The sequence below is a fragment of the Anguilla anguilla genome, chromosome 5 (genome assembly GCF_013347855.1).
Source record: "Anguilla anguilla isolate fAngAng1 chromosome 5, fAngAng1.pri, whole genome shotgun sequence".
NCBI classification, from domain to species: Eukaryota; Metazoa; Chordata; class Actinopteri; order Anguilliformes; family Anguillidae; genus Anguilla; species Anguilla anguilla.
In genome coordinates, this window is record NC_049205.1 from 2,095,156 (window position 1) to 2,116,381 (window position 21,226).

The 21,226-nt window shown below is 43.9% G+C and overlaps 1 long non-coding RNA gene across 1 annotated transcript in view; it reads right to left on the reverse strand.

Annotated features, from left to right (window-relative positions):
* The window catches only part of LOC118228385, a 46,190-nt gene extending 25,382 nt beyond the window's left edge, over positions 1-20,808 (reverse strand). The window contains exons 1-2 of the long non-coding RNA XR_004765473.1: positions 20,696-20,808; positions 4,786-4,864 (exon numbers count right to left, since the gene is read on the reverse strand). This is a non-coding gene — a long non-coding RNA (uncharacterized LOC118228385). The remainder of the gene's footprint in view (positions 1-4,785; positions 4,865-20,695) is intronic.
* Positions 20,809-21,226: the final 418 nt, after the last annotated feature.

Here is a 21,226-nt window from a genome sequence, read left to right on the forward strand (position 1 = left end):
GTGGGCCAGTGCTATGCTACCTTAGATTAAGGTGCGCAACCTGTGCAATTCACCACAGCTAAGTGTTCTTGTTCTCCGTATCAATAATGAAAAGCAATGTCAGTCCTGATGTAGCTGTTACAGCCAGAGTTTGAAAAGTGACACAACATAAACCCCAGAATGGTGGACCTATCATATTACATTCCTCACGAGCTATACAGCACACACACACATACACACACACACACAAGCACACATACACACACACACACACAAACACACACAGGCACACACGCGCACACACTCACGCACACACAGACACATGCACGCACCCAAACACCTATACATGCACACACACACGGACACACACACACACACACACACACAGGCACACACACACCTCTGCATTACACGTGTGCCTGTGCACTGTGAATTTAAAGCACCCATCGATTTGTACCTTGTTGGACAAGCCACACGTACACAAGGACAAGGGTGGGGGGGGGGGGGGGGGCTACGGCCTGGTTACACGCTACCGTCACGTTGCGTGTGAATGCATTCGACATCACACAGAGCGCCTGGGTACAGGGTCTTGGCTGCTGGCAATATGATGCAAAGCAAATGTGGCTCTTCGTATTTAATAGGATGCTGTTCGCATGCATGCATGCATTACCTGAGGAACTGCAGTGATGTAACACAAGATCAAGTTCCTCCCACAAGGTCAGAGCTCTCTCTGCTGTATAAGTGAATGCACAAGAGCTTCTGATTGCAATGGGCATTCAGCATAGTTAACCAGGCACAGAGTAACAAGTGCAGGATATTAAAACTGTGCAAACTGCAATGGGGGTACACCTGGAGGCAGGTATTTATTTATTTTATAAATGCTCAAATAAAATAAAAAACCATAACCTCTGATAAGACACAATCAAACCAATCTGCATTTTTAAAATCTGTAGTGCTATTCCGATCATACCTTTGCATAATGTATGATAATTACTATATTTAGAGTTAATCTTTCAGTCTGTAAATGTCAATAAGGCAATGGAAATGAAGCTCTCGGCCTACAAAGTCACTACATTTATCACTTGAAAGGAAAGCTCTCCTGGGGTGTGAAGACAGCTCAATGTGGGTTCAGAGGACAGTAAACATGACTTAACCTGATGATTAGCACATCAGAACTGAAGAGCATCACAGCACCATGCACTAATAACCTCAGTAGTTCATTAATTCTTGCCGTTTGAATTATGCACGGACAAGGAAAACCGAGGCTCAGTATAATTTCAGCAAACGCAAAAAGAAAAATGAATGCTAATGTCGTGCACGCATTCGACAAGGGGGATGTAAGCTGATGTTAGCCAACGTTCACAAAGAAAGTCTAAAAAGGGTAGTGTGCAAAAAACCCCAAAACAAAACAAAAAACAAAAAAGAGGTAGATGATGAAAGGACACGCCTGCAATCATTTGAAAATTTATTTTTATTTATTAACTGTAAAACATCTCTCTCTCTCATTGTTGTGTGCTTTTTAATTAGCTAAATCACTGGTGCAACTCCCAGTGCTGACCAGTTTTACACAGAAGTCAATGCAACTGTTATTGTTCTTCAGGCACAGTGGCCTGCGTTCAATAAAAGTTTGTCTCTAACTTTGTCTCAGAAGTAAACTCCAATGAAACAAGTTTTCTTCACAAACTCAGTTTGGCAAGTTACTTTTAATGAAGGCTGAGTGTGTTTGTGAAGAAAAACTGCAAAAACCTCTTTTCACTTGTACAGTAATTCAAAATTAAGGACGAGTATTGATTGAATCTCACCCTGTGTTTTCCATTAAATATTTTTTGCTGACCGTGAACACAGCCAAACAAAAATAAAAAAATAAAATAAACAAAAGATTGCATTTGCGGTTGAGTCAAGGTCAGAAAGAAATGCTGATAAAAAAATCCAGGCTATGAACAGCACACTTTTCATCAACGACTTCGCAAATAAACTAACCGGCCAGACCTTTTGTTGAAATTTGCCGTGGAAAGACAGGCGGATCTCTGATTTGATGGACCGCTGCCTCTTCGCACTCTGATGCCCATCAGCCGAGTAGTCGAAGTGAAAAATGCATTAGTCGCCGCCTCATGTACTGTTAGATTTGCTGTGGGCAGGGGAGGTCTCAGCCGCGAATCAGGGACTAAACAATTCTGGGGTGGAGAGGCTCGTTCTCTAAAAACACTGGGCCTCATTCACAGAACTTTTCTCAAATCGTTCTCACATTTGTTCTTAAAAATGTTCCTACATATTACAAACAGTAGAGGTTTTTGAAACATCATGGCAATTCAGAGATGACTTAATCAAAACAGACAAACCAGTCAGGGTTACACACCATGAACCCCACTGACACTCCATTACTGAGTTACAAGTACAAAACACAGGATTCCCTCCAAAGAGAGACTATTATTATTATTATTATTATTATTATTAGTAGTAGCAGTAGCACTAGTCATAGTTAGTAATAGATGTCAAACTAGTAAAAGTCATATACGACATTTTAAACAAGTAGCCGTTTCTGTACTGAAAGCATCAGTCAGTAGTTCTTTGCAGTATCTGTGTGTATTTTCTACATGGAAAACCATTCAATTAGATACAAGATAAAGACTTCAGTCAAAGATAAAAAAAAAGAGCTGCATTTTCGCTGATCTGGGACCCAAGATGCAAACTGAAGGAGAACCAAGGCCAACATTCCGCTGTCATTTCCATATTTTTCCATAAAGATATGATGTGCGCGAGCCGAGACAGCGTGAGAACAACTGAATCAGCTCTTTCATCGCGCTCGGCCAAACAGGAAGTCTGCTCATCTCAAAGAGAAGCACCACGGAGCGGCGTGGTCTGAATTAGTGCAACGTGGGCCGTGAAATTGTTAAGTGCATTTCAGCGGAGATGTGCTGCGGTGCCTCTGCCCTCAGCTTCATAAGGGGGGCAGGGATGGCAAGGAAGTGAGCGCAGGACAAATACACAACCCCCATAACTTCAATTACACAACCCCCATAACTTCAATGACACAACCCCCATAACTTCAATTACACAACCCCCACAACTTCAATTACACAACCCCCACAACTTCAATTACACAACCCCCATAACTTCAATTACACAACCCCCACAACTTCAATTACACAACCCCCACAACTTCAATTACACAACCCCCATAACTTCAATTACACAACCCCCACAACTTCAATTGCAACACCATCAGTGCTGTAAACCTTTGGTCTTAAACCAAAAAATAAAAAAAATAATGACAAAACTAAAACTGAGCTGCTCAAATGGCACTTGTGTGCTTCCAATGGTTATATAAATGACTACAAACAACAATGCTTACAAGCGACTGCCAAAACTTTCCAAAAAGTCCCCCATCTTTTTGCAGTCTTTTGCTGCTCTAAACTGGCAATGATCCACAGCTCAGCCTTGGGAGAGAGCAGACTTTAGCATCACACTGCGTATAACTGGAGGAGAAGGTAGCTGCATCCTGTCGGATGAAATAATTGAGTTTTATAAGGGGAAAGGACGGGCTGATTACTGTACGCAGCCGAATGGGGGAACACGTTCAGCTGCAGCGGAACACGATTCCTCGACCAGGTTTCTCTGTTTGTGCTGTTTAACAAGGTTACCCCGGCCTCCCACACATTAGCTCTGATCCTCATCTCCCTTAACAGATTGTCTTGATAACATTTCCTGAAAGTGCAATAAAGGAACAGAAGGCAGCCAAATCTAATACACCGTTAATGTTACCTGGATTTCAAGGCAGGATTCAAAAGAGGGATTTGTTGTGACACGGTACACATCTAGCCATTTTAAAATAATGCTACTTGAAAGGTCCCAGTTTCTTAAAGCCTTGAGCTGTCACAAGGAAATATGCCCAGCCTGACTGAACTGTTTTTTGTTTTTTTTCCCCCCTGTGGTAAAAATGACCGTGACGTATTAAATTTGACAAATTCAATACAAGGACAGCAACAACTGTGCTGACTTTGATGGCCCGAGAGACTCTAAAAGACTTTAAAAGTTTAAAAGTCACCACTTTCGTCTGTTTGCTTAGTCGAATCAGGGCCACCATTGGTACAGGCATGGTCCACGTGCCTAAGTTTCTACCGGGCGACTCAACTGCAAACGCCTCATCATTTAATGAGTAGCGTCGTAGTTTAATGAGTAGAGTCATAGTTCATGACATTCTAGAGGCGATTAAATATCTATGGTCCTCAGCTCCTTTTGTCTTGACACAAAAACATTTTCGAACCGTGGGAAACGGCAGCTACTGTAACTCTAAATGCTGTGATTTCACTTCAGTGGACCGTTGACAATCGTGAGAGAGGACGGCAACCTCCAGATGATTTTAAATCTCGGGCCCAGAGCCAATTCATTATGCTTTCCGAGCAAAAAAAAAAATGAATAAAAAAATAAAATAAAATAAAGAAAAACGGGGGCAAATCACATCGGCGCATAAGCAAAGCCTCCGTGCCTCTCGAGCGCGAGATGCAATTAGTGTGGCGTTCTCTCTCTCGGAGAAATGCAACCCCGCGCGCACACCAATCACGTGTCTGGATTACTGGAAATGGCTTGAGTTACGGGCGGCTGGAATGGCTTATGCTCAGCGAACGCGAGCTTTTTGACAGTAATGCGCCCATTTTCAGCCGTTCCCCAGCTCCCTCGGGTGGAGCAAACCCAGGCCAGGCCGATCTGGAATGCATTGAATTTGAGATATTTAGGGTAAATAAAGGGCGGGATGGGGGGAGGAGGGGACTGGGGGGTTGCAAGGCCTGTAAACAGGAAAGCACTCACCGGAAATATATAACACATCATTAACCGCGGCCACTGCAAAACCCAGACACTGGATCCTCCTACACAGCGAATCCATGACCTGCGGAAAAAATCTTTATGAGATGCAGTCCTTTTCTTCCACAGCAAATCCAATATGCAGCCGCACGGCCAATTTTCTGAACTTTTCATTAGCTTTTTTCATTAGCAGGGGCAAAAATCAATAACGCAAGATAGTGATGTCTGTTAATGGAACAAAGATTCAGTTAATAACAATAATAATGATAATAGTAGCAACAGTAAATTATATGTAATAAGGAAATGAAAAACAAAAACAGACAGTAAACAACACGCACACACACTCACATAAACACATATATACCTATTTACATACACATGTAAACAATAATACTGGGAATAAAGAAAAATTACTTTTTCCAGCGGAGAGAGAGAGGGAAGGGAAAGAGAGAGAGAGAGAGAGAGAGGGAGAGAGAGAGAGAGAGAGAGAGAGAGAGAGAGAGAGAGAGAGAGAGAGAGAGAGACAGACAGAGAGAGAGAGAGAGAGACAGAGAGAAAGAGATGCAGTGAAAGATGCACTCGGTCATCCCTTCTTTTCCTCATAACAGACAGTGCACCTGAACCTAATGCTCTGGCACCAGGGCGGTTTATATGGTTTATATTGGCTTCTCTGCATCAGTCTCTGTGGCAACCGACCACAGCAGCATAGCTGTGTACAGACGACAGTTTGGTGTTGAGGGATTTCTTTAAAATAAAGCAGCTCAACGCTGCCACGAGACTCCACATTCGGGAGAGCTAACAGCACAGCATCGTCATAGCGACCGAGCCGGCTGGCCATGGATGTACAAGGTCAGCTCACAACGTAAGAGCAAAGGGCCGAGCAAGTTTGTTCCTGAGTGTACATCCCGCCCCCCCCCCCTTTTTTTTTTCCATAACTTGAAATGCCAGATTGTATTTGAAGGCCGGATTTGTCGCTGCGGCCTCCTCCGTCGGCTCAGGTGAGCCCTGGCAGGCACAGGTGATCTCCCGCTGCCTCCTGTCTCTCTCCGCGATCTGCTCGCACAGGCGCCGAGTCGGGGGTGGACACTTAACGAGCAGCTTGTGCAAAGACGGGGCGTCTGATTGGGCCGAGAAGGAGGGGGGGTCCTTGGAACGAATGTGTGATGCGACACGGCGACATCACCACCTCCACACAAAACCCCCTCCTCCCCCTACGCCGGGTCTAATTACGCACGGTCCCATGTCGATGCTTGGTGGTGGTGCGGCACGGAGCGGACTGCTGGAGCGTGGAACCCATCTGTGGAACCCCACCGCGGAACCCTCCCCAATCATCTACGGAACACTGTCTCAACAGGACAGCAGGCCCCACGCAGAGCCTGCAGTCACCGTTTCCACTTCCAGGAGCCCATAAAATGAACCCTCCCTGCCTGCACACGCCAGAAAAGTCGGTGTGTGCGCGATAAACGAAGGAATTCACAGCGGCGTGCGTTTCAGTGCATGCATCGGCCATTTCCCCCGTGCAAAATTCAAACCCTGTGTAACCGTGTCACATGATGAACACCGTTATATGCTGCGCTGCTTTAGGGCTCCCCTGACGACAGCAATGTGAGCCAACCGGGACACACTGCAGCACAAACAACAAATATTTATTTTTTATTCCGCTGTACATTATGATGTCCTGCCTTCAGGCGAACAAGGCAGTAACTGTAAATCTTTACTGTTACACCTTTTATGAAACCTCACTGTGGAAAGAAGCATGTTTACCTTCTGCAGCGTGTTGCAGTCCAGCTGTTCCAATTTGTCACACTCTAATAGAAATTCCTCACATCAAATTAAATAAAATGAGTATTAATGATGAAACCAATTTTGTGTTTAAATTTTTTTCTTCCCCCAAATCCATTACTGACAGTGGCAGGGATGCGCGGGGTTAAAAACAGAAGCAAGGGCTGCTGGGAAAAAGCTTGGCTTGCGACGCACGAGCGAGCACCGCGGTTCTCGAAATCGAATCCGGCCCGTGCCCCTGCTGACTGCCGGAAGCCCCACAAGAGCAGCGCATAATGAGCTTTGCACGGCCCAGGGGGTACGTGGGAAGGATTCGGTAAGGATAGGAGCGATCGTTGCTTGGCCATAGGCGTTCGTGGCTTGCTCTCAGCCCACGTGTATGATTGGGTCTCCTCCGCCCCCACTCTGCGCATGCGTATGATTGGGTCTCCTCCACCCCCCACTCTGTGCACGCATATGATTGGGTCTCCTCCACCCCCCCTACTCTGCGCACGCGTATGATTGGGTCTCCTCCACCCCCCCTACTCTGCGCAAGCGTATGATTGGGCCTCCTCCCCCCCCCCGACTCTGTGCACGTGTATGATTGGGTCTCCTCCGCCCCCACTCTGCGCATGCGTGGCTCGTGGCTGCGGTGTGAAAAGAAGCAGCTGGCTGATGCCACAAATTTTAGGAGGAGAACCGCGTGTCATTGCCATTCTCCTGAGCTGGCAGCAGGGGGCAGAGGCGAGCTTGCTTGTGCATAATGAATTACACACTGCAAATTTGGAGATGCATTTTGAAATTACATATCTTTCATACAGATAACTTGGATTCAATAAATATTCTTAAAGATAAAGATATTCTCATCAGATGCTCTCATAAGTCACAATAAATACCTTGTAAAATCTGCATACGAGCATTTAAGCTTTTTCAGTCCTGTGTATTGGTCTCCCGAAATTATATTTTTCATTTTTTAAACAAATAATTATGTGAAAATGTGTAAATTGGCAAGATTGTGTGGTGTGGTGTGGTGTGGACGTGTGTGATGTTGAAATTCCTTAAATTTCTTACTGACAGAAATAATTGCGTTTGCAGGCAATATTTCAATATTTTAATGAGACTTTTTAGTGAGGGATATTGCTGTTAACTAGAGTTCAAATGTCAAGACCACTGGAGGCAGACTTTAATTTTAGACCTCAAATTAAATGAAAGTTTCATTTTATAGCAAGTAAAACAGTCATAGACTTATGAAAAAGACTTTTAAAAACACAAAACACCAATCAATGAGAGGAAACGGTTAAGTGGGATACATTCAACAGAGTCTTCACTGTTGAAACACTATGAGAGGTCTTGTTTAATTTCAAATGTTGTATGTAGTCATATTTGAAGTAAATGACCTTGTGTGAAATAAAACATTCCTTCTTCGTAAGTTGTTTACATGCAAATATTAACAAACCCAGTCATTAAAATTGGTTTCATAATGCCCTTTCAGTATGTCTACAAACACTGAGCGATCAAGCAGTTCAGTAAACATTTAATAGCTAACACTGAGATTGATGGTTATCTCATTGAGGCTGGCATTAACATAATTACAGTGTACAGTGTTCACCTCAGAATCACAGAAGTATCTGCTATATGCATTGGATCTGCCAAAAAATGCCTGTTCTAGAAGTTTCTTCTGTGACTGTCACACAGGGAGACCTGTGTCTCACCAATGCTGCAATTTTTCCTCTAGGTAAGATCACAAATATGAGATTAGAGTGTTCTTAACTGAACCATTCTAATGCTGATGTCATAGTCACTACTGGTAACTGAAAGCAAACCAGTTCTAGAACACTGACACAAACAAAATAAAAATAATTTTCCAAAAAACTTTTCAAAGGGTTAATAGTATGGATTGCTTCACTATTATCATGAACCATTCCCATTTTGTGTAGAAAGGAGATACATAGAGAGGAAGAAAAAAACAGGTTCACAAACCTATCCAGCTTCAGTTGAAGACTGATAATATCAGTCAATACAGCATTGTGTTTATCTGTCTGAACACCTTCGAATAGATGGTACTGACAGTACCTGGCAATGACGAAGATGGAGGCTTTCACGGTGTAATCAAAGCACTGCATGACAGGCATTCACGGAGGTATGCGGGATGACCCTGTATAACCAACTCTAAAATCGTACTTTAATGGAACTGTTTATGGCAAGAAATAACATGTTCAGATCCATTTGGAAACATCACCCTGAAATGGCATACCAGACAGCGATAGGTAAAAAGCTATCAAATGAATGACAGAAATGACAGAAGTACATCAGTCCTGGGACACAGTTGAGAGGCTAAGATGGCTTCAAGTGAGTCACCTGGACTGAACGTACATGTAAGCTTGATTGTAGAGGGGAGGAGGGGAGAGGGGGGAGAGGGGGGTATGTCTGGGGGGTTAGCTGCACCAGGGACAAACAGCAGATGCTGATTACATTAAATACAATGCAGCAGAAATTCTGTCCGGAGTGGGGTCTGACTGCACTATGTGTAGTGGAACTGTACGGTCTTATGGCTGCAGCACCCCCAGCCGACTGCTGTGGGACTGGTCTCATGGGAACTGGTCTCACGTGCAAGCAGTGTTTTCAATTTTAGTGCAAATGGTTGCAAAACTGCATTTCACAGAATTCTGTCACTTGCTAATGAATTAATCTGCGTCCACGACAGAGTTTTCACAGACCGTTCCCCTCGCAAGTGTGTTTTTCATATCGCTGGTGAGGAAAAGACAGGCAATTAAATGGCTTATCTTATTATTCACTGTTAATTAATGGGTGCTGTTCCATTTTCTGTGATTTTGTCAGTAACTGTGCACAGGCTCAGTGCATTTTGACACAGTATTAAAAGTTCACCAATCATGTGCTGTTCATGCTCGTCCTCTCTAAGGTTCTGTATTCATCTTTTGAAGGCTTTTTGCAGGATTGTTTCCAGACATGTAGGCATTATTTCTAGTAATATCTACCCTACATTTTGTGATCAGAATATTGTTTTTTATTAATGATTTTGATGATGTTCAACCTCATATATGCCACATAAATTTCTCTTTCCTTTGAAATGTCTTGCCCAATGTGGGTATAGATAATGGATGGATGGATGGATGGATTGAAATTATGGTCAATTACAATGTTTTATAATGAGGCTGACAATTTACTGAAATTATGGGACCTATTCTCCATGAATGGTATTATAAGCAACGATGAGAGCACACATACACACCCACACATTGCCATAGTAGCATAAACAAGGCCAGGCAGAGCTGGTGATTTTCGAGTGACCGATTTCTTTTGCAAGGCCCACCCACTTTGTGATAAGCTTTTTGTGGAACAAAATTAAAATTTTGGTTTAAAAACTTTTAAAATGAGAGAAACAACATGGTCACAGCTCATAAACAAAAAGTTCTGATAAAGGATATTTAGCTTGACAATTCAGATTATGCAACTCCCTCTAGAGTTGCTCCCTCCCACCTAGCACTCAACTGCAGCAATAAAGAAGATAAAATATACATCCAACAGGCACCTGGTCAACTACCGGGGCTTGCTGGTACAGAATGAGACACTGCAATTCCGCCCATGCCCCCGCCCCCCCCCCCCCCCAAAGATATCCCAGCCAACTGCCACCCCACTCCCCCCTCCCACATTTCAGAGAAATTCTTGAGCCAAATGAGCATTGCCCTGCAGGACTTTTAGCCACAGACAGGCAAGGTCCGAATTTGACACCGGACCATCCCTGCCCTGGAACAGTGCCTTAACAGGATGAGCCACTCAGCAGCCAACTACCAGTCAAAGTTAAGGATGATTGGTTGATTGAATCCCAGCCACCGGCTCTGTCATGCGGCCAAAGTGCCATGTTTCGTACGCTGCCATCCAGCCAAACTTCTATTTTCCTGTGCCCGGCTGGATAGGGAACAGCCAACAGAATGCTGAAAGCTCCCTTTGGAATCCAGATGCGGTCATCTCCGTTAAATATGGCCGTCACACTAACGGTAAATAAACAAAATGAACGCCACTCGCTGACAAAGCTCCTTCAAGGCTGACAGTGAAAACCAACATTCAATAGAGAAGGAAGGCCAGGGGTCACTGAGTTGAGTGAACTCCACTGTCAAAAGGAGTGTGTGCTTTATAAATAAATAAAACAAAACAGCCACAATGGCCACAATTCAGTCCACATCCTGTAATTGCACATGGGAAAACATGAATGCACACTGCATCCATCTGTTAGGGGCATAGTCGTACGGGCCCGTCTGCAGTGGCCTTGAGAATGTACGATTATCGAGAGTTCCCTGTGCATTTAGATTACTCTTTACTGTTCTATTTCACATGTAACACACTAATGTGAATACTAAGAAATGTGACTGGCCACTGCATTTGCAAGGCAAGTGAGCTGTCTCTATGTTCAAATACACACATATCAGCCACAGACAGTCCCCCCCCAGGACTGATTTTGGGAGACCCCCCCAGGAGTGTGACTCACCCCAGGCTTGTCACATTCAGTCATTGTTCCTCCTCTGCAGGCGCTTGAGAATTATCAGCTCACAATTAAATAAATTAAATAGGGGCTGCAGCCCTGCCAAAAAAACACAACACAGTATCCTTTTTACTGAGCACAAATTGCCCCCAAATTTAAAAAGGCAATTTAAAGACTGCAAACAGGGAGTATAGCCACAGATTTTAATAATCATACACACAGCTGCCTGTCTCTGGAATTCTGTTTAGCATGCTCATCTCTCAGAGAATGTGCTCAACTTACTGAAACACGGCCTTGGCTTATCTTAGATTTTTTTTGTTGTTGCTGTTGCTGAGTGAAACTGAACCGTTGACATAGAAAATTAATAATAAATTGAATATGATTAGATCGTGTTTAATTCATGTATTGCCGAATCCATAACAAGAAAATCTGAATAATCGCTCCCCTCACTCACACAGTGAAACGGTGTTCAACAAAATAATAACTGTTTTCATGGTTACCGGACGAACGTACCGAAAGACACCCGGAGGTCAAACAATCGTTATTTTCTGCCAGAGAATGTAATAAATAATCACTCGCGGGACGAAGCGAGCTGTGTGCTCCAGCCTTCTTCGTTAATGCCCCTAATCTGCATAAATCATATTTAGAGTGTGGCCTGACTTTGGCGACGGTAATGGCTTGCGGTAGGGCAAACAATGCATTACAAACGGGACAAAGTACTCCTCTGTACGCACGTTTCACTTTAATTCCCTCTAAGGATCGAAATGGGCTTAAAAAAATAAATAAAAATAAATAAATAAAAACCTTTCCAAACAACAAAGGTTGTGCCCCGGGGGCAGGCTCGTTGAAGCATTCTGTAAGAAATAATGAGCTTCGGCATTAAAAATCTGTGCAAGGGACAGAGGCGGTGGTTTGTGTCGGACAAACAGGAAGTGTGTGTGCGTGGGGAACAGGTAAAGTAATTGTCTGTGATTTGTGAGAGTTTTTTTTGTGTGTGTGGGAGAGACAGGCCGTTTGTGTGGGAAATAAGCCATTCAGACATGGTGGAGACGTGGGTGTGTCCACCACATGCTTAAAATTTTGCATCATCAATCACATCATCATACATACTTTTTACCTTCAGATCAGTTTGGTTCACGTTGACTCAAGGCAACCAAATGCAAAGTAATTTTACATACTCTCTGTTTATAAAGACTTTGGGCAAGTGTGGAGGGTTCTGCTTAGACATGTCCTTGCAGCCTAATTTACTTGTAAATTCAACATATTTACGTGATATCGTTTTTTACAGGAGAACTTTCATTATTTATTTATTTATTTATTTACAGGAGATCGTAAAAACAATGATATCACACAGAGGGCAGCTGAAGCAAGAATTCAAAGATGGACGACTTATTTCACAGATGCGGAGAGATTTGCATTTTGCATCCGAGCCTTGTACGCCATTTGGCTTTATAAAAGTGAAAAATACACGACGAAGGAGGCAAAGATCAGCGGTGCAACACGCATCCCTTGGCTTCCCACATCTGGGTAATGGATGCTTTTTTCTGTTTTCTTTTTTCCTGCGGAGCAAAGCCCTCATTAAATCATGGCAGTCAGCCAGAACCCATCTATCATGCTCCTACGCTACGACGCTCATCAAAAAGCCCTTAGAATGATTGCGGTTTTATGGACGTTCCTATTATCGGCAACAGAAAACTCATCTACCTGGTCTGAGCTTCCCTTTCAGCCTCTGTCATCAGACCCCGAGCGCCTTTTCTTCTGAAAAGCGTCAGCGTCGCCATAAACTATTTTAAAATTCTCTGTCTGACAGCGCTGCCAAAACCAACAGGTGGGGTTCACGCTCTGCATTCATCAATTTATTTATATCCTTTTTACTTTATTCAAAAAAAGAAGGCTGAACTTGTTTAAAAACAAAATAGAACAAAAATTAGGATGTGCACAGCATAATCTCGAGTGCAAGGTGAACGTGAAGAGAATGATAAAAACAAACAGCACAGACACACAGCTGTGGGTCCTGAATGTGCTGTCCTTTTGTGCTGAGCAGATTTCCCTCAGGTAACGGGAATATCCCACAGCCCCATACAGGGACTATAAAGAATTCCATCGTGGGATTTACACGACAGTATTTTCCAAACCTCCGCCTTCATCTCAATGTAACCATTCCCCTGCAACACCATCACTCCGTCTGGTCTGATTTCTTTCGGATCACTCGTCACATTCTCTAGGATCTGCGCTGACGTTACTTAAATCAAAGTCAAAGTCAAAGTGTTTTTATTTGTCAAGTGCACAGTATAACAAGGTCATTCTGAGCAAAGAAATTCTTATGGCGCTATCCTAGCATGGAAAAGGCCATGTGACGGGCATGGCTGTCAGTCACACATCACATGGAATGTTTCTGGGTCTACGACTGTTCCATGTGACAAGGAATTGATTGACTGCTTTCATTTGTGGGGGGAAAAAAAACAGGATACGGAAAGCGCTGCGAGAGCCACATTTCTCTGTGGGTTCGACATTCAGTTATTATTCATGTTATCGTTCATGTTTCTCTTCATGTTCATAATATCATCATCATCGTCATCATCATCATCATCATCATTATCAACAAGCAACCCCTTCAACAGTTTGATGTCTAGGTTGCAATATAAGGCTTGAGTTTATAACACTTTGCATTAGGCATTTATAATGTGCAAACTAAATAATGTCCATAATGCATGCACATGCTTGTCATATGCATATATGAAAAGCTTATGACAACTGACATAAGGTTATGAAATACAATAATGAACTTTGTGACATGTTGTCAGAGGACAGAAATTAAATGAAAATCAATTGATGTAAGTGGATTTTTTTTTTTTTTTTTGATGGATTATATAGCCTCAGTTAAAGTGTTATTACTTCTAAACAAACATTTTTTTTTGTTTAGTTTTCTTTTTGCCATCTAGCACACTGACCAGTGCTTAGCTTTAGACGCAGCAGTGATTGCAGAAATTACCATATCTGCTCTTTTGGAGTCAGCTGCACAGGCACGAGGTCGAGCCACCGAGACCTCAACTTCCGCCGGGTCAATTCGGCTGGTGTTTGGGTGCGATCATTCTCAGCCAACGGCCAAGCTGAGGAAATACAATTGGTAATAAAAAGTAATCTGGAACCTGAATATGAAACAAACCTTCATCTGGACATCTGACGATGCCGTGTGGATAGGGAGGAAAGGCACGGTCGCAAATTAAAAAAATAAAAGCTCATTTGATTACGTTTTCATTACCGCGGCTGGCACAGACGCGCTCTCGCAGGCGAACAGAGTGCACTTAAGAGTCTGCGTATTAAGACTGCAGATTTCCACTGTGTGCCCAGTGACGCTACGCAGTATTAAAGCAAAACTGAAACTACTGAAGGAGACCGAGGAGGCTGAGAATGAGATAGGCGCCACTAGGTGCAAGACGATTAATAAGTAATTCTCTATTGCAATTAAAATGGTACATCTAGATATACAGATAGATCCATCTATCTATCTATCTATCTATCTATCTATCTATCTATCTATCTATCTATCTATCCATCCATCCATCCAGCCATCCACCCATGTCCTCCTAAGACCCAGAACTTCATTTTTGTCCCCTGTAGGGGACATGAGTCTGGTCTTAATCTCAAGATCTTATCTTTAACTATGTTGAAATCTACCCTACTGGGGGCATTCAGTAAAAATGAAATAATAATATTTTTGAAAATATTTCACTGCAACATGTAATCCGCGAGCTTCATCCAAGTTGACTGCTGATTGGCCACAGGTGACACACGGCCGTATGCGAGGCTGCTGATTGGCCGCAGGTGAAGCACGGCCGTATGCGAGGCTGCTGATTGGCCACAGGCCAGCACATGGGAGGCTGCCGCTGTCCAAGGTCCTGAAGGGTTCCCAGGCAATCGCAGGCAATAGGGAAACCAGCTGACAGCAGCCAGTGTGGAGGTTGAGCGCATAACCGTAATCAGCATTAAGCACCTGCGCACATTTACCCAACTTGGATGTTCGCCTTCCGCGCGCGATAAAAGCGTAGGCCGCCGCGTTTTCGCGGGTCGGTCTTAACGAGCTTTTAAGACGTGCAGGTGCGAATATAAAAAAAAAAAAACAAACAAAATGAAAAATGGATGTGATGGAGAGTGAGCTGATACATCCACATGAACTACCTCAAGCGATTCTGTCGAGTTTGGTTGGCTGAAATATCAGGAGAGATAATTGTGGGTGCTTTTTAGCACCTGGGAATATCAGGTCTTAACTGTGGATGACATGCGGCAGCACTGACATGGCTGCTGTTAATTGTCGCTAGAAGGAAAATTGTTGCCATTAGAGATTGCACATTTAAATGGGTAGAACGTTGTCAATTCACACATCCCTCTTGGATGCAAAACATTTTAAAAAAAATGTAATGAGATTCAAGATGACTTTGAACCAGACAAACTCAGACAGGCCATTGTGACAGCAAGGAAGTATTTTTCAACACCTAAGATGAACTCACCGAATCCAATCTAATATAGTCAGTCTAAATTTTAGATTGCACTGGCCCTCGCTCAGAAATCAATGGACCTCGTCTTGTCAGTGGGTCACAAATGTGCAAAATGAATTCATTAGCTGCAGCAACATTAACACAAATACATTTCAGGCTCTTGTCCTTATTATCTCCAGTATGAAATGTGAGACGTTCTTCCGTTTTATCCTACCTGGATATTTTTCTTTATAAACACCTATTGTACAAGTTTACACGTACTCAAATGCCAGATCAATCCTCATAAGTATAAACCGCAATAACGCTCTGTGAAATCAGTGTTTTGCTTTTGGCAAAAAACACATTTCATTATGCCAATGGAAAATGAAAAAAAAAAAACAACCTTATCTGAATATATGATAAGGCTTCTTGCATTAAAGGGTTATTTTAATAAGGGCTCTCCATTATGCTTCATTAAAGCGATGTTTTAATACCTTTAAAATTCATGAGCGGAAGCGTGACTTCATTTAAAAATTAAATAAGGGGGGAAGAGGGAAAAGGCCGACCTGTAAACAGCGGCTTCATTAGGACGGGCTTTGCGCCAGGGTGCGTTGCCGAGTGACGACAGTGGGTAAAACAGCGGATGAGCTGCCGCTCGCCACGGTCCTGTCGCTCGCTCACAGTCTACCTCTAGGGGTCAGCGTGGGAACCGCCTGGCGAGAGGCATTCTCCTCCTACTGCAGAGTGACTCGTCGGTTTGACCTGGGGAGCCAATGAACATTCCACCGGAGAATGTAACAAGAGCAACCCACAGCCAATCAGAACCACTGCCCTGCCAACCTTGGGATTTACAGCCTCTTACCACCACAAACTATTTACCCAAGCTCTCTAAACATCAACTCTGCATTCCCCCGTATTTGTTCATTTCATGTCGTAACCATAGATGATGCATGTTTGCAAAAAATTCTGGCTTTTCCCCTCGCATGCTGGCTTGAGTTCAGTCTAGACTGCCTTAAATTTATTGCACACAAATTGCATCACATAACATGTTTGTGAGGTATTTAAATAAAAAAACTGCAACCATCAACAGCCACCAACAAGCAACCACCAAAGACCAAAAAACAACAACCAACCACAAAAACAACATCAAGCACAAACTGAATATGTGTCATGGGTGAAATACGAGGTAAAACAAAGTTCTCACAATGGCTATAAAAAAATTTAAAAACACAGCCAGGAAGGGGTCAAGATGTTAGCGCTCAGTATAAATGAGCTGCATTTCTGAATGAATTGCAGCCGTGCGTTCAGGAAATAAAAGGTAAGGGAGCGCATTAACACCGTTTAAGTGCCGTCAGACACCACACCTGCGCTGGGGAGGCCCTCAGAAATCTGCCCTGTCATCCGCCGTTCCAAGGTCACTCAAGGTCAGCCACTGTGGCTCGGATGCAGAACGCTGGCGTAGGATTACAAAAGACCCCCCCCCCCCCGACTCGCCCGAAAAAAAACAGAGAAACGCCTCCTGGAAGAATGAGAGCTATCGATCGGGCCAGCCCCGGGATGTTCCCAGGAGGTCCGGTAAACAAAACAAAGGGAGAGAATGCCGTGACCTCAGAAAGAAAAAGGGGCTCTTTTTCACTCCCGGAAAACCCCCCGTCCCGGATCAATCCCCCCCCCAGCTGTAGGCACCTGGGTTAATCAGTGCAAGAGCGCCCGTCTTCTGACAGAAGTTTTCCCGAGAAGCGCAGCAAAAGGTCGCAGAAGTAAGGTGGCGGGCTTCTCGAGAAACTTTCCGTTTTGGATTCTCTCCCTCTTGGAGGCGCAGTCAAGTGGAGAACCAGCCTCCGGGACCAAGTTCTGCTTCCACCTGGCGTGAAGTCAGCGCTAATTTGGCTGAGCAGTGTGTACATTAAAGAGACGAATTGGCGGCACTTTCAGGTGCGTTTTTTCCCTTTGCTGTTTGTTTTAATGACTTGTAAAGTAACACCGTCCCAGCCCAAGCAGGTTGTGGACGTGCGAGACTTTGTGGGAAGCCCACGAGGGACTTCGGAGGTGGAATTTAAATCAAAGTACCACAGCCTTATGGGTAAACGCAGCAGGCTTGTAGCATCCATAGCGGCGGAGGATGCAGTTACATCAGCCCAACATCCAATGTGGTTGTGGTTAAGACGTCACTCTAACATCTGCCGCTGTTCTCGATTCTCAATCTTGCTGTATGGTTTATTTATTCAACCTTTGTTTAATTTAACAAGGGTGGTCACATCACATCTCTCTCTCTCTTTTGCGAGAGCGCCCACATGTCGTTGGACCAGGCGAGGAGAGTACCGGAGTGCCTGGCGGAACCGTGCCACCACGCCGCCCGACTGCCACAGGTGAGCTCACACCTGTACGGCGTCGTTCAGCCATAATTACCTGGTTATACGGCGCACTGTGAAGCCAGGAGCGCTGGCTGTCACTCACCACAGCATTCCGCTGTCTCCTCCGGCGGCTTCCGTACCAACGGCCATTTTGTACTTTCTGTGTTACATTTATATTAAAGTCAGCAGATTCCATTAATCCAGAGTGACTTTCAAAGCGAGAGAACACAGGTGCACTCACCTGATTTATATGAGCAATAGTACTACTTCAACCATACACTTAAAAAAAAAAAACTCTAACTTAATTTAATCATTATTGCTGTTATAAAAGTCTCCCTAGCAGATGGCTTCGTAAAAATGAGCAATTTTACATATTCAGTTTCTTTTTTTTTTACTGTTGAATTTAGGATGTAGGATGTAAAGTGAGGATTACACTAAAAATCTAATTAGGGGATACAATCGATAAGAGAATTTTAATATAGTGTAAAGTAGCTCTTTCAGATCATTATTGGTCACTATGAATATGCAAATGAGTTTGCCACTTAACGTTGTACTTACAGTTGTCCAGCACCATCCAATCACTGTGAATATCATCGCACTGTCACGATCACAGTTGTGAAAAGTGGGCCAATATGTTTCCACCGTAGTATTGTTTTTATCTGTATGAGACATATTCACTGCAGTCAGTGCTCATTCTGTTGGCGCTATTGTTGCCTGCTTTGATGAGTATTGAATGTGACATACGCATTAGCCTTCCAAGCTGCAGCGCATCTTCACAATAAATACAAAAGGAGAAAACAGTATTATGTCACGCAAGTGTGCGATTGCAAACCCACACGAGGCTCACGCACGACAGTTCATCTCTCAGCCCGTTCCCCTCTCAAAGAACAGCACGGCCTCCTGTGCCATTACCGAGTAACGGACCAGAAGTTCGTTTAATTTTAAATCATTTTGCGAGAAGTCCCTGCATAATGTAGCCGAGCTCACAGAGCCCTTCATGAATATTGGACAACACGCTGCTGTTTGCTGGGCGCTTGCCCAATACATTTAAGTCGACGATCGTTTATAGAGCGGCACCGAGTTCCCTCCCAGGCAAACCAGCGACCGAAGAGCTAAAGGCGAGGACAGACGAATCAATGCACCCAACAGCAAATTAAATTCCATGAATACATGTGCCGGACTGGAACAAACAAACAAAGACGGGGGAAAAAAAACGGCCAAATCAGCTCTGGATGCACAATCAGCTCTGGACTCTGGGTTCATAGGCACAGGTGACAGCCAATAGGCTGGCTTCAATCACAGGCCGGAATGCTGAAAGGCCTTGAAAATGAGGTCCACGCTGATCCCCGAACCTGCAATCCGCAGAGATCGATGGTTTACTCTCCAGTCGAGCGAGCGCATAAATGTTGACGGTAAATTTATCTACAGTGCACCAGGTGCGGCCGAGCGGTTGGGGGGTGTTGCTAAGGGAACAGTTTGTGTAAAGACATGAGAAAAGTGGTTCGCTGAGAATAGCTTCCCGCTCGATTCCTCAACGCCAGATTTCATCAACAGGTGCCGGTCTGTAATTTGGATTTGCCAGAATTCTGCCATCTAAAAATCATGGGATAACTGGACTGACAGTCGTGGTATCCAAGCCTAGGAGACAGGAAGGCTAACGCAATACTGACAAGGCCACGGACATTCCCCAGTGTACTTGTAGAGGGACAAGGCTGAACATCTAGACATATTCATATCTACACAGCACAGGGAGTTTTCAGGGATTCCCACAGGGCCAAGTTACAGGAACGCATGCAGGAAAAGCATGGGCAGCAATGTTTATGGCTTACTGTGAAACACACTGTGGTTGTAACTTGGCATAATTTTGATGTAATTAATCTGGTTCACACAGATTATTTTGTAAGTAGTGTTTGGATAAGGGGGTAAATTGTTTTTTTTTTTACACACTCAGATTTATTTATAGCTACAGGTCCACAAGGACACACGTATGGCAGAAGCTTTTAAGGAAACACGTGATTTATTGGAGGACTTATCTGTACACATACTTCCACCATACATCTTTCAAATCGTTTGGGAATCTCTGACATATAAATAAGTTACAAGTAGGACCGGCTCAGCGGAACAAATTAAACACTCCACTGGGAACTATCCAGAGCGTGTTTAATAATTAAGTCAGAAATGCTCTCGTTAGTTGACACGCTACTGTCAAATCCCAAAACTGAAAATGCCCAATTTAGTTTGGAAAGCCGCCCACCCCCAGCCACATAGTTTATGGGAATGACACGCCCTTCAAACAGCCACTAAATCTCTGAGGGGGATCTGGCTCCTGTACTCTTTAAAATAATAAATGTCCCAATAAAACACCCTTCCATGGTGAAGGGTGACACTACTCTCCCAAAATGATGGATGGCTAAGGCTATATGACACATCTGATATAAAAAATGACTTCAAATCCAAAAAAACAAAGAAAAAAAATAAAAAAAGATCCAAACCAGGAAGTAAAAATGGTTGATCATCTCACTGTCTGAGATCATTACACATCTTTCTAGAATGCAAATGTACTGTTTTCATTTTATAAATTTTTTACTAAACTGTGTGATTTTCAACTTCATACGTAGAGCTACAGTACAGCAGGACTTCATTAAAAAATCATTTTAAAATTAAATTAGCATTTTTTTCATTTCATGGATGAGAACCATACTAGAATAATCTCACTTGCAGAATACTGAAATCAGTTTGAAATCAAATCTTGCAATGTCATTATGAAGAAAGAAGAAGAAGAAGAAGAAGAAAAAACACACGTCTCCCCCCCACAAAACAAAACTCACCCCAGGACTGGCCCAGAACTTCCAGCCGAAACGACCGCCTCTCCTCTCCGTCTTCATTCAGAAAACCGCGGCCATCTGTGATCATCCTGCTTGACTGGCGAGGCGAAGACACGGCACCCAGAGGGGGTTTAAAACGCTCATCGCTTCGCGTTTGCGACCCGTATGTTCTCCCAGAACTCGATCGGCATTCAGAGTCCCGCTGGCCTCACTCGCCGCCGCCTCCCCCCCCCCCCCCCTCCCCTCCCAACCCGAGAGCCGGATTGTCCGGGCCTTTAGGCAGTACGCGATAATATCCTGTAAACCCTGCAGGTCGTTTAGACTCTCGGGGTGACTGTCTACCAGCCACCCACAGAGCACGCACGTCCTGAACACAGAGGTGCTGATTCACCAGGGCTCTGGGCACTGTCGGATAGCATCCTGTTCTTAGCATGAACACAGTTTCACACCGCAAAAAAAAAAACAACAACCCTGCAAGTCATTTAGACTCTCAAGGTGATCGTCTACCGAATTTCTCGAGCAGCAACACACAGA